This window comes from Anomaloglossus baeobatrachus, chromosome 6 (genome assembly GCF_048569485.1).
Source record: "Anomaloglossus baeobatrachus isolate aAnoBae1 chromosome 6, aAnoBae1.hap1, whole genome shotgun sequence".
Classification (NCBI taxonomy): Eukaryota; Metazoa; Chordata; class Amphibia; order Anura; family Aromobatidae; genus Anomaloglossus; species Anomaloglossus baeobatrachus.
The window spans coordinates 213,404,308-213,410,307 of NC_134358.1; positions in this window are offsets into that span (position 1 = coordinate 213,404,308).

A 6,000-nucleotide genomic window follows, 5' to 3' on the forward strand; every position below is an offset into this window, starting at 1 on the left:
TAGAGAGGTGAACGGATGGACTCTACATGGCTGGTTCCCACCGTGAAGCATGGAGGAGGAGGTGTGAGGGTGCTTTGCTGGTGACACTGTTGGGTATTTCTTCAAAATTGAAGGCATACAGAACCAGCATGCCTCCCACAGCATCTTGCAGTGGCATGCTATTCCATCCGCATTGCGTTTAGTTGGACCATCATTTATTTTTCAAAAGGACAATGACCCCAAACACACCTCCACGTTGTGTAAGGGCTATTTGACTAAGAAGGAGAGTGATGGGGTGCTACGGCAAATGACCTGGCTTCCACAGTCACCAGACCTGAACCCAATCGAGATGGTTTGGGGTGAGCTGGACCACAGAGTGAAGGCAAAAGGGCCAACAAGTGCTAAGCATCTCTGGGAACTCCTTCAAGACTGTTGGAAAACCATTTCGGGTGTCTACCTCTTGAAGCTCATCAAGAGAATGCCAAGAGTGTGCAAAGCAGCAATCAAAGCAAAAGGTGGCTACTTTGAAGAACCTAGAATATAAGACATATTTTCAGTTGTTTCACACTTTTTTAAGTATTTCATTCCACATGTTTTAATTCATAGTATTGATGCCTTCAATGTGAATCTACAATTGTCAGAGTCATGAAAATAAAGAAAACTCATTGAATGAGGTGCATCCAAACCTTTGGTCTGTACTATATATATATATATATATATATATATATACGGTACATCACAAAAATGATTACACCCCTCACCTTTTTGTATATATTTTACTGTACAGTATGTTTTCACTGAAAATGACACTTTGATACCATGTTAAGTAGTCAGTGTACAGCTTGTATAACAGTGTAAATTTGTTGTGCTCTCTAAATAATGCAACAGCCATTAATGTATAAACTTCTGGTAGCAAAAGTGAGTATATATATATGAAAATGACCAAAGTGTGAATATTTTGTGTGGCCACCATTATTTTCAAACACTGCTTTAATTCTCTTGGGCATTCTCTTTAATTCTCTTGGGCTTCTCCTCCATGACATCACAGGGCTGGTGGATGTTAAAGATTTTGCTCTCCTACACCTTCCATTTGAGGATGCCTCACACTTGCTCAATAAGGTTTAGTTCTGGACACATAATCAGCCAGTCCAGGACCTTTATTCTCAGTTTCTTTAGCAGGGCAGTGGTTGTCTTGGAGGTGTGTTTGGGGTTGTTATCATGTTGGAATATAGCCCTGCAGCCCAGGGGCTCATGCTCTGCCTTAGTATGTCACAAGACATGCGGCCAGACACAAGGTGGCAGGCCCAACAAAAGACATGAGGCCAGACACGAGGCGGCAGGCCCAACACACAAGACATGAAGCCAGGCAAAGGCAGGCCTAACACTCCAGACATGAGGAGGGACCGAAATACACTGAACATCAGGCCACAGGATCTGTTGACAAAACCATCTCTTTAACCAACTAAGCCACAGTACCTATTAGAGAACCATCCAGGCTGCAAGGCTAAAAGTAGAGGCTGCAAAGCCACATGTCCAGGCTGCAAGCCACATGACCAGGCCAAGACTATTAAAACACAAGGCCCCAGGCAGGTACAAGATCCTAGGCCAGACATCAAACATAGGTAGGTACTTGAGCATTAAATGTACATCTTCCCAGTCCGATGTTCGTATTTCAGTGCCCAACTGGGCTCCTGTATTCACGGTCATTCTTCCAAGAGGTTTTTATAGAACACAGTAAAGTGTTCTCTAATTCACGGCCACTGTACTTGTGTGTTCAAGGCCTCTACGTCCTGACTACCAGAAACCACTGAAGGAGGAAGTTGGAGTTGCCTTTTTATTTTTTTACTCTTGCCATAGTGTTTCACTTCATTCAAATGTAGATGGATAGTTCACGCGAACACTGATGCACCCTAAACCTGTAGGACAGCTTGAATTTCATTGGAACTTGATTGCGGCTGCTTATCCACCATCCAGTCTATCCTGCGCGGCAGCCTTTTATAAATTTTTCTCTGCCGCCCACATCCAGGGAGATTAGCTACAGAGCCTTGTGTTTTAAACTTCTTTATTATTTTGCACACCGAGGACAAAGGAACATCAAGTTGTCTGGAGATGAGCTTATAATCTTCAGATTGTTGGTATTTTTTAACCATTTTGGTTCTCAAGTTCTCAGACAGTTCTCTTCTCTTTCTGTTCTCAATACTTAGTTTGGCACAAGTGAGCAGAGCTGAGGCTGGATGGGATGACCCCTGCTTGCCAAATTCAATGACAGGAGTAAGATTTGTGGCTTAGCACCTCACCTGATTCATTAAGAGGTGGGTGCTTCTTAATGAATCAGGTACCCCGCATTCCACCCGACTCCTCATCAAAGCTGGCATTCAAAAAAAGACAGTCTTGATGATCAGAGGGAAGGAAAATCTCCAGGATGCAAAAAAACAGTTATCCTCATTGAGGTACCCCCTCATAGAAGTTTAGGAAAAGTAATATTCTTAGGATAATAAAGATGCCAAACTTAGGAATACTATTTAATCAATAGAATAAAACATATAAGGCACATACTATACTTAACTAAAGGATACATGATGGATAAAGTAGTTAAGCTCCAAACTGATTGTTTCCTATATACCAGGAGCGGTATGTAATTCTTAATAAAAACAACACAACTATAAAAATATTAACCAATATTTTCCAAGCTGTTCTATTTTTATTGTGTGCTCCAGAACTGCTTGTCTGGCACAGAATGTATGTATTGGATAAGAAAATACCTGTCACACACATTCAGACTATTGCAAGAACTCCACTACAGATGTGCATTGTCGGTATTTTCACACGGCAGGATGACAGTTCGTAGAATCCGTCCACTGTCTTATTGTGGAGATAACTAGTATCGCACTGTCGGTGTCAATTACTTGCAAGGATTTTTTTTTCTAAATTTTTAATTTGCTCTTCAGTGTTTTTCTGGCTTCTATAAGACATTATTTTTTATAAAGGCATTTGTTTTAGTTATACTTCAATAGCATCTAGCAGAACTGCCAGAGAATATTTCCACTGACAAAAAAAATCTCTTTTACATATCTAAACCATTTTATTATTAGCTTATTGTGCCTCTTCTTGACGTGGAAGGTTCAACTCAACAAAGGCATTTATAGCACAGATAATTGTACTTTTTCCTTTTTTATTACCTCAGTCAAATGATCAATTTTATAATTGCAATTTACAGTATCTAATAACATCTGTGGTAGCTAAAGAATCACTTTTTTTTTTGTTTCATTGAGTTTCTTTGCTACAATACTGTATTATATTGCAAAAAAATTCCTGTTGTGGTCTTAAAGTTTAAAAGTAAACTGAGCAAAATGAATTTTATAAGTAATGCATACATGCCAGTCTTCAAAATTGTCTGCCTTTAAGTTCCAGGAACACCAAAGAGAGAGAAAATTCAAACGTGTTAAAACCAAAATTTTATTAGTACATAATTAAAACAAGGTATAGCAAAATATATATCTAAACATCACAGCTAAAGATGAGTGAACTTGTTTAAAAAGGTTCACAAATCTCAAACGTGACACAAATCTTGCCCATTCGGATTCCCGAACACTTTTCTCAAAATCGTCAAAATTCGGACTTTGTTCGGTAACTCTTCTCATTTGCGCTAATGCTTTCTTCTACCTTATTATGGCTTTGGCTAGGATAGTGGTGCTGTATGATGAGTGGGGTGAGATGTTTGATGAGGAAAGGGGGAGAGGAGCGGCAGACTGCTTTTTTTTATTTTTAACTAAGGGGCACTTTGCACACTGCGACATCGCAGGTGCGATGTCGGTGGGGTCAAATTGAAAATGACGCACTTCCGGCATCGCATGCGACATCGCAGTGTGTAAAGGCTGGATGATACGATTAACGAGCGCAAAAGCGTCGTAATCGTATCATCGGTACAGCGTCGGCGTAATCCATAATTACGCTGACGCAATGGTCCGATGTTGTTCCTCGCTCCTGCGGCAGCACACATCGCTGTGTGTGAAGTCGCAGGAGCGAGGAACGTCTCCTACCGGCCTCACTGCGGCTTCCGTAGGATATGCGGAAGGAAGGAGGTGGGCAGGATGTTTACATCCTGCTCATCTCCGCCCCTCCACTCTGATTGGCCGCCTGCCGTGTGACGTCGCAGTGACGCCGCACGACCCGCCCCCTTAACAAGGAGGCGGGTCGCCGGCCACAGGGACGTCGCACGGCAGGTGAGTGTGTGTGTGAAGCTGGCGTAGCGATAACTTTCGCTACGCCAGCTATCACCACATATCGCTGCTGCGATGGGGGCGGGCACTATCGCACTCGGCATCGCAGCATCGGCCTGCGATGTCGTAGTGTGCAAAGCCCGCCTTAATGTGTGGATGGTACGGCATCCAATCAGGGAGCAGAAATTATCCATGACGTTTAGACACAAGGGCTTGTGTCATTTGCTGCTTAAGTCACATGTTCTTCTGCATATAACAAGTGGACATGCAGTGTCGGCGTAATTTTGAGATTGCTACAACTTTTCGAGGGTGCTGCTGCATATATATATCACTGGAGATAAATACTAATTGATAACGCTGTGCTCCTGGCACAAATAGACATTTCAGCATATAAATTCTGATTTGATAATTATGTGGTCTTGCCACAAATAGATATTTCAGCATATAAATACTGATTGATAACTCTGTCACACTATTTCAGCAGAGATGAAAACCTTTGGATACTTGTGTGGGACCCCAATATATATATATATATATATATATATATATCACTGGAGATGAATACTAATTGATAATTCTGTGCTCCTGGAACAAGTAGACATTTCAGCATATATGTTAGGACCGGGAGGACGGGTAGGCCCAGGAGGTGGATCCACTGGGCTGAACACCTCACCGAGGGCGAGGTGCCCGGTAGCCGGAGCACTATGGGTAGCAGGACAGTCCGTTTAGAGGAGTGGAGTGAAGAAGTCCCTGGGACCACGGAGTCTCTGAAGGCAGTCCGGGTGACGGAGCTCAGGTTCGGAGGCCGAGATGATGGCAGGCAGAATCCGGAACCAACGGAGCGAGGAGGTGGGTCACCACACGGATCCGGAGACGGTAGGGACTGACGAGACGGCGGACAGTCACCGTTCGTGGTTCAGAAATCGTCAGGACCGGTTGGCGAGGCAGGAACGACTCTACAAGAGAGATATGTGAGTACGAGGCAAAACACAGGAAGACCTGACTCCTATCTTAGGAAACACGAAGAACAGGCCCCACCCACTTGGAAAGGAACCCCCTATATACCCTGCACCTGAATCTTCAATATCCTGTTGGAGGACGCTGGCCCTTTAAGAGAGGGTCAATGACCGCGCGCGCGCCCTAATGCGCATGCGCGAGGCCCGGGTGCCAGAAGCCAGATCAGGGAGCGGTGCACAGGAGGCAGGAGCGTTCAGCATCGCAGATGGGCGCCGGGACCGAGGATCGGGTTGCCTGGAGGATGCAGGTGAGTATGCATGGAGGCCGTGGAGCGGGGGACGCCTTGCAAAGGAGCCGGGGAGCGTGGCAGGGGAGCCGGGGAGTGTGGCCGGGGAGCGTGGAAGGGGAGCCGGTGAGCATGGCAGGGGGGCCGGTGAGCGTGACAATATAAATACTGATTGATAAATCTGTAGTCCTGCCACAAATAGCAATCAGTATTTATATGCTGAAATGTCTTTGTTGCAGGACCACAAATTTAGCAAATAGACATTTCAGCATATAAATACTGATTGATAAATCTGTAGTCCTGCCACAAATAGACATTTTAACATATAAGCCCTGATTGCTAACTCTGTGGTCCTGCAACAAAAAGACATTTCAGCATATACAGTTAGGTCCAGAAATATTTGGACAGTGACACAATTTTCGCGAGTTGGGCTCTGCATGCCACCACATTGGATTTGAAATGAAATCTCTACAACAGAATTGAAGTGCAGATTGTAACGTTTAATTTGAAGGTTTGAACAAAAATATCTGATAGAAATTGTAGGAATTGTACACATTT